We start from the raw sequence: 12,933 nt of genomic DNA, 5'->3' as shown, positions 1-12,933 counted from the left end.
CCCCACCCACCCATCTTTTCTAGGGTCCAATTTGTTGAAGGATATTGCGGACCTTCCCAAACTTCACCTCTGTAGCGACCTGACTTGGCTTTGTCCCCATTTGACCAGCAACCCCAATCTGACTTCACCTCTGTCCCACCTGAGATTGCTGCACCACCTATGGGTATGGGGTACAGGTCATCTCTGCTTCCTTCTTGTGCAAACATCCAGCAGAAAATATTGGGTTTCACCCCGTGTCCTGGGCAACAACAGGGTAAAATGTTAGGCAAGTTTCCTTACTCCACATGCCTCTGTTTACTTAACAGTAACTAGGAACCCAGTTGTTAGTCAATTATTATAATAATGATCAGTACAAGACAGACCCAATATGTGTAAGTACATAGTATACAAACAATGAATAGAGTACACTTGACATATTCAATCAAACCTCACCCTGGAGAGAGTGATGTCTCAGTATGCTCAATGAATTCCCCTCTTCCTCTTATCATGCATGTTGCTACTGATTTATCACCAATCACAATGATGACCATCATTTGTTTAAAAGCACTCCACGAAGCAGCATCGCTGATCACAAGAAGGATGTTAGGGAGATAACCTTTTTTAATTGAAAAAACCTAGATGAAGGACCAAGGCTTGTAGTGCAAGGTTGCAAAGGAGAGAGGAAAAAAAATGCAGATAAGTCATAGCTGAATGATGCCAAAGCCATCTTCACCATTTTCTTTTCCTGACAGATGAGAAACGATGATCACGCCTTGGGTTGAATGTTTGTATCTACAGTGATGTGCGAGGTGGGTGGAAACATCAGAGTTAAAAATTATTACTTCTTCTCAAGCATTAGAAAAAGTGATTATGTTAATGTCCATGATCCATCTCTGTCTCCCAAGTAATTTGATGATAGCTGTCTTTCAGATTACAGGAATTGACCACTGACCACTCAGCTGTTATCAGCAAAGAGAATAAAACAATAGATTGTAGAATCATGAAAATTACCACAGATAAACAGGTTGTTTAGCTCATTGAACCTATGCTGGTGCTAGCAAATCCCACTTGACAGTATACCCTAATCCCAATTTCCAACTCTTTCCCCATAGACTTTTAGATTGTATCTTGTAAATACTTATTACATTTCCTTTAAAAAACGTTACAGTCCTATAATCATTAGTGGAAAAACATTAAAAATTCTAACAACTCCCTCTTAATTAATTTATTTTTTTCTTCCTAAAAACATTTTTTCTATCCTCCCTCTTAATTCTTCCAGTGAAAATCCTTGGGCCTAGTTACTGATTCACCAACACGTAGGAAATATATTTGGAAAGCTTGACAAAGCTGTGGAACAGTTTAGTTAACTGCCAATGTTCTGTCTCATTGGGCGAGCAAAGGGTTCACAAATACAGTACCCAAGGGCAGAAACAGTATATTGGAGTCCTTGTCCCTCACTTGACAGCTGTAGTTGGAATCCAAACTGATTGAAAAGGGATCCATGGCTCAGGATTCTTCATAAGCAAACAGCTGGTCTGGATGAGAGAGTTTGGGTATTGGGCATTGAAGGCCTATTTGGCACCATGAAATAACTGACTCTTAAATACTGGACTTTTCACAACCCAACAACAATAAAATTACATTACATCGGGAGGATGTCCCAACCCAGTGTGAGCCATCCTGTGCAGCACCAAGAGTATTTTCCAGAGAGAGAGATGAGACTATATTCAAAATGGTTTCAGGCAAAATATCTAGTTTATATCTAAGATTTAGTTTATGACAATTTATACTTATGCCTGTTACATAAAAGAATATCTCAAAGAGCTTCAAAAAATGAGTTTATTAAAAATGACGTGCAGGCAAACAAGGCATCTTATTTGTACCCGCATCCTTCCAATAATCTTTTTTTGATGGAAGGGATGATTATAATTGAGAGATATGACATTCACACTATTCCTTGAAATAAGCAGGGAACCCTTGAAGTTCACCTGAACCACAGGTAGATTGGAACTCAGTTTAATGAATCGTTTGAAAAAATAATAATCCTTCCACTTAATATACACATTATCACATCATTGTGAGGTCTGAAAGTGCTTCACAGAATATACTGTAAAATAAATTGACTATATACTGTGGGCAAAATATGGCAGCTGTTTCCGCACAGCAGTGTCCCACAAACAGTAATGGATTGAGTGACCAACATTTTGCGAGGCGAGTGCTCTAACCACTAAGCTACAAGACTCCACCAAAAAAAAAATCTGGAAATAAAAAATAATACTTACAGTTAATCTCTTGCTTTATTATGTCAAAGTAGCTCAAATATTTGTAAGGAATATCTGCTTCGATTTATAATAAATGTAATTTGTAGCTGAATTCTGAAATTAAATTAGTCTTGTAAATACTCTGCAAAGAGTGTTTTGCTTTAATGTGAACTGAATGGGATAGTTTGTATGCTGCCAGTGGGCTGGCTTTCAAAGTTGTCTGCCAGTTTAATCCAAACTTGCGACACAGTCTGCCAGTCTTCAATTAGTTTTTGTACATACTCCTGCATAAATGATTTGACATCTTCTTGATGGTTGATTGCGAGGAAATTCTATCGACAGGATAGGAAATGGGACCAAACATTAGACCAGGGGCTGCCAAACATTCATTCCCTGCACAAACAACTGCAGGGAACATACCAGATGCAAAACCAAATGCTCTTCAGCCCCTTTGACTACATTTTTGTCACAAATTCCAGGCAACTTGTGTTACAGACATCAATCCCGAGGGACCGGATTGAGATTGCTCAATTATACCCAGGATTATCGGCAGATGATACAAAAGAACTATATCGTCCTTTCCCAATAATAATAATAAGAACATAAGAATTAGGAGCAGGAGTAGGCCATTCGGCCCCTCGAGTCTGTGCCCCGCCATTCGATAAGATCATGGCTGATCTTCAGACCTAACTCTAATTACCTGCCCTATCCCCATATCCCCTAATCCCTCTGTTTTTTAAAAATCTATCAGTCTCAGCCCTGAAGATGTTCAAGGACTGAGCATCTACAGCCTTCTGGGGTAGCGAATTCCATAAATTCACTACCCTCTGAGTGAAGAAATGTTTCCTCAACTCTGTTCTAAAAGGCTGACCCTTAATTTTAAGACTGTGACCCCTGGTGATAATCTTTGCATTTGATATAGCGCCTTATTACATCTTCGAGATGGCTCAAAGTGCTTCACAAAATATACTGTAAATTGAATTGACTGTATGTTTTGTGGGCGAAATGTAATTGATCAATATAATTGATACAGCATGATATATCCAGCCTTGTCCAGTATATCTTTGGTCATGGCAGGGTGGTGGTGGTCACGATAGGTGGTGGTGCAGCCCTAAAAATACGCGTTTTCAATGAATCCAAGGAGGGAGATCCCATCATCCCAGGCTCCCAGCAAGCACAAAGCTCACCATTCTTTACTGAAGCTGCATCTTCCAGAAATGTGTCATAGTACTGTACAAGCAATGATTTATAGCTCTGATCTTCAATGGAAGGCTGTTAAAAACAAGCATTATTCACTCATTATCTAAAACTATTAATCATTTCGACCGCTGGCAGAGTTAGCAACTTCATTCCCCAGCAGGACAAATGCCATCCCATTTGTATTCAGGCCCAATGGTGAATTCATGGAATTGGGATTGAACTAAGCCAAGCTTGTTAAAGGGCGCTGACTTGTTCAGCTCCAATCAAGAACACCAATTGGACGATGCCAGGAGTGTAATTTGCTTTTGTTTGTTTGGCTACGTTCTTGACAAATAGAATAAAAGAAGCAGAACACACTGTGTGTGCATGGAAATTCCCTTCATTAGTTAATTAATAGAAGGGAAATAAAATGCCTCCGTTCAATCTACACCTGAAAGAGAAAGGAGACGGGTTAAAGTTTTCTTTGTCAAATTGGTAAGATTTGATCTGGAGATTGGGGAGAAGTAGCATGCAAAAAGATATGGTGGATTTGCAGAATAGCCAAATAAAGCAGTCTCGGAATCATTAATAACAAGGTCTCTACAAGCACGATGAGGTGTTTATTGATTGCTGTGTAGCCTCGAGGCCAGAATCACTGATTTGTGCAGGAAACTGCTCTGCACTTCTGCTTGGAGGAGAAAATAAACTTGTAAAGGAAGAAAGAACTTCATTAAAAGTCTCTTCAGGGTTGCTAACCACAGTTCTAGGTTCAAGCTCTGGCTGTCAATAATAGCCACAGCAATTGTACTTCAAATACTGAACGAGTACTTTGTGGAGTCCTGTAGCTCAGTGGTTAGTGAGAGACCTGAGTTCAATTCCAGGCAGAGGGCGAAACCTTGGGCAAGTTTCCTTACTCCACACAGAGCCTAATAATAATCCCTCCAAAACCAAAAACAATAATAAATTGGTCATTTTCAATCTACGACTGTTTGTGGAACATTGCTGTGCTCAATTGGCTGCCGCGTTCGCCCACAAATATACAGTCAATTCACTTTACAGTGTGCTCTGTGAAGCGCTTTGGGACGTCCTCCCGACGTGAAAAGCGCTATAGCAAAGCAAGGATTATTATTATTATCTGTCTTCACAATGAAAATGGATGCCCCAAATGCCGCAGTATTGGATGAGAGGGTAGAGGACATAGATCAGATTACTATAGACAGAGAGGAAGTTCTGAAAAGATTGACTGGGCTCAAAATTGATAAATCACCAGGACCAGATGGCTGTCACCCAAGGTTGCTGAGGGAGATATGGGTTCAAATAGCGGAGCTTTGGCCATTATATTTCAATCTTCATTGGACACAGGAGTGGTGCCAAGAGACTGGAGAGTAGCTAATGTTACCCCCTCTACAAAAAGGGGCAGAAAGACAAATCCATAAATTACAGGCCAGTCGGCCTAATTTCGGTAATAGGAAAACTACTGGAGACCATAATCCGGGACAGAATAAATCTCTACTTAGAGGAACATGAGGTAATTAGAGACAGCCAACATGGATTTGTTAAAGGCAAATCTTGCCTAACAAATCTAATAGAATTTTTTGAAGAGGTGACTGCGAGGGTTGATGAGGGAAATGCGGTGGATGTTATTTACATGGATTTCAAAAAGGCTTTTGACACAGTACCGCATAAGAGATTAATAAAAAAATTAGAGGCCCACGGTATTAAGGGGACAGTGGCAGTTTGGATTAAGAACTGACTGAGTGACAGAAAGCAGAGGGTGGTGGTTAATGGGTGTTTCTCGAAATGGAAGGAGGTGTGCAGCGGTGTCCCCCAGGGATCGGTATTGGGACCACTGCTCTTTCTAATATATATTAATGATCTGGACTTGGGCATAGGGAGCACTATTTCCAAGTTTGCAGATGATACAAAGTTAGGTCGGGTAGTAAATAGTGAGGAGGACTGTAACCAACTGCAGGCAGACATACACAGAATGGTGGAATGGGCTGACATGTGGCAGATGGATTTCAATGTGGATAAGTGTGAGGTGATACACTTAGGTAGGAAAAATGATAGGAGGCAATATAGACTTGGTAGCTCAATCTTAAGGGGGGTGAACGTACAGAGAGATCTGGGTGTTCAAGTAAGCGAATCATTAAAGGTAGCGGGCAGGTAGATAAGGCAGTAAAAAAGGCATTTGGTGTACTGAGCTTTATTAGTAGGGGCATAGAGTATAAGAGTAGGGGTTATGGTTAATCTATACAAAACACTGGTTAGGCCTCAGCTGGAGTACTGCGTCCAGTTCTGGGCACCTTACTTCAGGAAGGACATTAAGGCACTGGAAAGGGTGCAGAGGAGATTCACGAGAATGATACCAGGAATGGGGAACCTTAGCTATGAGGACAGTGGAGAAGTTAGGACTTTTCCCATTAGAGCAGAGAAGGTTACGCGGGGACCTGATAGAGGTCTTCAAGATCATGAAAGGTTTCGACAGGCGAGATAGGGAAAAGCTGTTTCCGCTGGTAGGTGTGTCTGTGACCCGTGGTCACAGTCTTAAGATATCTACCAAAAGAAGCAGACGGGAGGTTAGAAGAATTTTTTCACTCAGCGAGTTGTTCGAATTTGGAATGATCTGCCTGAAAGGGTAGTGAAGTCCGATTCGATAACAGCTTTTAAGAGAGAACTGGATAGGTATCTGGGGAAGACGGGTTTGCAGGGTTATGGGGAGAAAGCTGGTGATTGGGGTTAGTGAAAGTGACTTGCTCTGTCAAAGAGCCGCACAGACTCGATGGGCCGAATGGCCTCCTCCTGTGCCGTAACATTCTATGAATCTATGAAAAATGTGGCCAAGTGTCAGCTGCACGACATGCTCAGAAGTTACTCGGAAAATGTCCAACCACCTCAAAAGGCGTGCCGAGGTGTGGTGAGATTCATATCTCCTGGTATTAGACACTTTGTAGTAACTGAAGGAGCTCGGTAATAGTCTGCGAAAGGCAATGACGGTCAAGGTACCATCACTGCAGTACAGGAGCGTGAAATGGAGAAGTCTGCTGACAGGATACTTAACAGTCTTTCTGTCTTCCTTACACTGAATGATTAATGAGAATGCTGCAAGGAGAAAGGAGACTGGTGGACAGCAAATTGACTGACTCTTTCCAAGTCTTCCCCACACCCTCACAAACCCCCCCCCCTCCCCCCGACTGGCCATTGCAGACATCTAATCTGTTCAAAGTGTCGCTTGTCCCGTTGCCTCTTTCTCCAACCTCTGACCAGTGGACTCATTAGAAATCTTGGGACTGGAGCAACTAAACAAGCAAAGGTGAAGGGTAAGATATCAGTGACTGGAATGATGGGAACTTTGTCAAATGCCTGAACCAGGGATGATGTGTGGGTTTCAATGAATGGGTGAACCGTGATGTACCACCCCATGCTTCTTTTGCAATCGATGCTCCTTGAATAGAAGTTTCAGCACCTTCTGTTGCTCCAGCTACTCTGCTGCCAACAGCCTCCAAAACGTGATCATATCTGCTGCTTCTTGTGATGTACTGTACATGCTGTTTACGTCCTCGCCCCAAAACGAGCCAATTGAACAAGTAACCCGCTCAGCTGGTGGCAGTAGGATAAGGAGATAATTGATTTGCTGCTAGGACAACAATAAAAAAAAATATTCAGAGGAATGTGATGTGTATATTTGCGTACACCTTACATATTTACTTTCAGTGCCTTGGGACGTGAAAGGCGCTTTACAAATGTAATTTGTGTTGTTGTTGTTACTCCCCAAATTACATGATTATCACATACCTGGGGGCACAACACAAAGCACACCGTTTGCTCCCATAAATCAGTATTTATGTAAAATATAACACTGCACAACATGACATGATGGAAACTGGCATCAGTAGGTTGTATGATGGTGTGTGTGATGAATCTGGTATTTGTTGCAGTAAAGGCTAGATATTCTTTTGACTACTTACTACTTTGACACAAACAATGAAATCAGTTAAGAATAAGAATGATAGCATCACCTGGGTTTAACTTGCTGTAACAAGTCAGTTCAATATTACAATATTGGTTTCAAAATCTTGAAACACATCATTGGTTCAGGATGATATAAGTAATAATAATAATAATAATCCTTGCATTTGATATAGCGCCTTATCACATCGTTGAGACGTCTCAAAGTATTTCGCAGGATATACTGCAAAATTAATTGACTGCGTATTTTGTGGGACAATATGCCTCGGACTCAAGATTACTGTACAAAAGTGACAAAATGAACCTTTTCAGTATTTACAGCGATGTTGTGATTGTACTCTTCAGTCTATGACCTGCACGTGAGAATAAAGATGTGCAATTCAGTCTGCCTCCTGCTGCGAGAGCTGATTCAGGTCTGTGGATCTGCTATAATTAAATAGCCCATTATCTTTTTTCATCCTGGATGAGAGCCATCTGCTTTCACTAATTTTTTGCCAACATCTTACATAGACTTGTGTTTATCGCCGTCTGCTCCATGGACTTTGATTACGATCTACACAAATTCATACAGTGCTGAAAACTGATGAAACAAACAAATATTCTACAGAGAATCTGCCCAATTTTCCAAACGCACAGAAGCAATCAGGACGTGGGAGGGCATTGTTGTCCATTTTGTTTCTGTACGCTGAACAGTGGGTATGTCAACCCCCAGCCCCCACGCACACCCATACACACACACACACACACACACACACAAACACATATATGTCCTTGTTAACTAACACATTGCATATTTGTCGATTTAAGACTTTCTTTGACCAGATTCCTAGAATCGTTTGTCAGGTTACTCCGATATCCTCTCCTAGCCCCTAGCAGAGAGGATGAAGCTGTTTGAGACATTCATTAATAATCCACATTTGGTACAGTGCCTTTTCACTTTGAAACATCTCAACATGAATCATGTTCTGATTTCACCCAGAACCTGTTATCCAGAAAGGTTCACATTTGCTTTGGAAGCAAGCTAGGCACCAGGGTATATGCCAGGCAGTACATCTAGAGTATATCTTGTGCCCTGCTGGGAGTGTTATGTTTTTACTGAACAGAATAGGATGGGAAGTTTATAATAATAATGCTTACATTTGATATAGCACCTTAATATGTCTTTGAGACGTCTCAAAGCGCTTCGCAGGATATACGTAGTGATTTGACTCTGTATTTTGTGGACGAACGCGAAGCAGTGTCCAACAAACAGTCGTGGATTGAGTGAAGAAATTATTATCTCAGAAAAGCGATCCGCCAATCAATTACCAACCAGATTCCTACTGACTGCTAGCTAAACAGAGGCTTGTGGACTAAGGAGACTTGCCCAACGTTTCGCCCTGCAGGGAATCAAACCCAGGTCCTCTTGCGTGCGAGGCGAGTGCTGTAACCACTGAGCTACAGGACTCGAAGTTTAGGAAGAATACTGAATTTCCGTGCAGCAGGTGGTAGAACATTAGCCATCTTACTGATCAGAACCAGAGACTGAGCCATTATATCAATCATTTCATACAAAGTAGTAGTAGCCGAGCCCCTGTTTGTTTCTCAAATGTACTCTTTTATTTTTTTTGTTTTAATTGAAACACTAGATGGAAGTAAACGTCAGCACAATGCCACAGTGAGACAGTCCGACTTTACAAAATGGCACATTTGCATCACCAGGATCTGTGTTGCAATATTAAATACTGGATTGTGTTTCATGCACAGAATATTCAATGCAGTTCTTGAAAAGCCCTTAGGATGACATACAGTATGTCAGACAATTTTGGTAACAGCACTTTTTGACCCAACTTCCAGCCCTTCGCTCTCACCTTTGAACCCATTAGATATATTGCTGCAGGTAGACTGTATGTTTTCATTTGTCATTTTTTTCCTGACCAATCTTAAACCCTTTCCCTCCACAGTTTCTGCCCGAATCCCCCCACTCCCCACAGCCTTAAAAATAACTAAAGCCAATGGGAGAATGAGTATTCATGTACAGTTTCCATATGTGGTAACTACGAGGCTCTTCTGTAATGAGATGAGAAGGAGTCAGTGTGAATGAGTCAGGATTCACAGCTGAGCTGCTGCAAACAAGGAGCATTCTTTGCAGCTCCCTGTTGTGGTACAAACAGCTATTTGAAATGATCGTGCAATTCCTGGACGTGTGTTGATTGAATCAGCCTGGAAGCCATCTGGAGTTTCTCTAATAGCAGAATTTCTGCGCAAGAGGACATTCGAATTCCAAGTGACAAACTTCCAATGTTTTGTTTTCGCTTCGAATACTGTGTGGGAATTTGATTTTCTTTTTGGGCCAGCCAGGTGTCTGACACATGCGGAAACCCATCACCGTACCTGAACGAGTATCCAAACCAAGCTGAGAATTCCATGCATCCCACTTACATGTGGAAATCCCCGAAATAGATTGTTGGAATTTATTGCACGAATGCAATTCCACAGACTCATGACAAAAACATTTCAAGCGTATCGTTGAGGTAATCTATCCAATCGGAAAATAAGGAAGGACAAGATATTGGATAGTCTGAAGATAATTATCTTCAGATTGACCAGTTCATAGAAAAATAGGAAGATGGGAATCTACAAGACTGAAAAATATTTTAGCCTCTTGGCCTAAGTTTTTTTTTAAAAAAGCCTCAATTTCTTGGTTGAAAACCTATCCACTTTCTTATTGAGTTTTCTGAACCAATCTGCATCTGTGGGTAGTCAATTGCACATATTCATCACTCTACGCATCATGTAGTTAAATCTACACTAGTTTTTTTTCTTCATTTACTCGTCAAAGTCTATGCTGTACTTGTGGACTCTTCGATCATGTTCAACATTATTAGAGTACAGTTTACCTATACCCTTTTGAGATCCAAATACTTCAACTATGTTCTCCTCAGCTGTATTTTCTATAGTGTGAACATCAACAGCTTCTATAGACTGTCTTGCAATACTCGAGTATCTACTTAGCTATTTATTTTGTTGTATGTTACATGGCTATTGGAATTGCATGATTTCTCCAGGTGGAGCAGCAGCAATGCTCTGTGCAACTTCAGTATAATGTTATGCGACGTGTACTTAAACCCTTCAGCTACTTTCCCCAGATCTCCTTTGGTCTCCCTACACTGTAATGGTGTTAGTGAGCCATCCACTGGTACATTCCAATCACTTCCCTGTGTTAAATTCTGTAATACAACTAGCCGTCAAGAATGTTTTAGCAGCAGATTGTTTACTCTTACTTGGAGGCTTTTTAATTTCAAACCTAATTCCTCGGCTTCTGTTCTGTCAGCCTGGTTATCATTGTAAAGACTTGGATCATGCCCTAATGAATTGCTGTCCCCAGTGGAAAAAAAGTTAAGCAAGTAGCTCCTAACTTTCTCCCAGTTGCTCCTTTTCAGTCAGTTACATTCACAGGGCTTTGGCTCACCGAGGAGTGAGTGTCTAGTACATTGCGGCTTCAGTTTATCTACAATCAGTGGTATTAGCAAGACAGGGATGTTCTCTTGTGGAGTTCACCCTGTCCATGTCGCTGCACAAGACATGGAAATTTTTTTTTGAATCTTATTAAACTCCTAATATATAAATATAAAGAAGACGCTATCCATTCTTGGGCTCGGTTACACTGGTGTCAGTCACTCTCACCTTGGTGATTGTTATCAAATGAACTTAGACATTGAATGTCAGCAGAGTTTTCAGCAGCTCTGCCTCAGGGACACTTACATCACTTGCTATCCAGTTTGGGATTAATTTACTCTTGTAGGTTGAAGATCGAATGGTGGACCTTCTGGTCAGTGTGACTCAATTCCACACCGGGCAGTGATGTTACCAAATTAGTTATTGGAATGTCGTCTGTCTCTAACGAGCCGGGATAGGCCAAAGTGTCTTGGGCATTTTGCTAAACTTGTTCGGTGAAGGAAGTACAGCCCATACAGTCTCAAGACTTTTACAATTGCACTTGCTGGGATCTAGGCGTGAGGTTTTAAGGGGCCCAGATCAGAAAGAAAGTACACACTCAGCTAAGGTTGGCTTTGTCGTGTCAACGTTTGGCGTTTTACTGTTTCCAGTACGCGGGTCGTAGAGCTCTCTACACACCCGACGAGCCCTTGCGAGCCACAGTCACTCAGGTTGGCACAGAAAGCGATGAGACGAGCGACCAAACAATACCACTGAGCTGAGCGAGTAGCAATACAGAATGACAGGCTGCTTATGAGGAGAGTCAGAAATGACTCACAGGTGTGCCAATCAACAACAAATGTGCACTCATGATGTATCTACTGCCTAACGTGGCTTTTCACAGTTTTTTGATATACTTTACCAGGATATACAGTAAAGAGAACAGCCAACGTATGTTGTCATATAAAAAAAAGTTAGAAAAGTGCAGTTTTTATATTTACAATCAGCCAATAGTGTAGGAGCGCCTGCTAAGACTCCAATCGATTGAGGACAGGTAAGAGACCAACACTTGCCATGTTGAGGAGAGGAGTATTCTCTCCGAACTGCATTCACAGAAAAGTATTCATGTTTATACACGTATTATAGTAAATAACAATCAACAGAGGAGCCAGCCGCTTGTCCTGTACATTTAAAAAGTTTTTTTTACACACTTAAAACATTTAGGTCAAGACGGCATTTACTGGGATTCTGTGTTTGTTTGATTAGGATATAAAGTGGTTGGGTTCACAGCTGCTTCTCAGCTCCTCAGTCAAACTGTCACCTTGAGGACTCCAGCGATCCATCGATTGACGGAGCGATAAATCACTTGGCCAGTGACGTCCGAGAGCGGTGGAACTCGTTTCAAATCAAACAGCGACCGTGGGTCCCTGGAGAGAAGAAGCAGGCTCAAGTTTATTTAGGGGAAAAGGAAACTCCCGCAGATTCCACACCAACACTTAACAGCTGAAAAGTTGGAAATATGGAAATAGTCGCCCACTGGGAGTGAAGCCGCAAAACAAATGTTATCATCCCCTCCTCCCCCATCCCCCCCAAAAAAAAATCCGTTAAAATATTATTAAACCCTGTGTCCCAAACAGCTCCCTCAATCTGCGATTTAGAGTCTTTCAACAAAGATTATCTCAGGACAAATCGTGAGGTGTTAGTGAACTTGTGTTTCCTCAGCCTCAGTCAAGATTAACTCCAAAATGAGCCTGGTAGCAGGCAGGAAGCCGAGTGGGGTATTAGCCCTGATGACAAACCCTTTTACATCCTGCAGCCCCACTGAGCAAACTGTTTATAAACACAAGCACAAAACCTGGTTTGCTAAGAATAGCAAAAGGTTCATTTCATCAGAGAGCCTGATCCTTTCCTCTTCCACGTACTCACTCTCCAGCAGGAGTGATTGAATAACGATTAGAAAACAAACTCTTATCTATTTGCTTTTCCCCCTTAGCTGAGTCTCAATCTTATAAGCGCACTTGCTGCCACTCTCGCTGAGAGTGGCTAACTTGCTGCTATAGATTGGGCTTCCAGTCTTGTGGCTCAATTTCACACTGGAGCCTCCAATCAATAATTCCTCATTGTAATA

Source organism: Callorhinchus milii, unplaced genomic scaffold (genome assembly GCF_018977255.1).
Source record: "Callorhinchus milii isolate IMCB2004 unplaced genomic scaffold, IMCB_Cmil_1.0 Scaffold20, whole genome shotgun sequence".
NCBI classification, from domain to species: Eukaryota; Metazoa; Chordata; class Chondrichthyes; order Chimaeriformes; family Callorhinchidae; genus Callorhinchus; species Callorhinchus milii.
Note: the sequence above shows the minus strand (reverse complement) of the source record.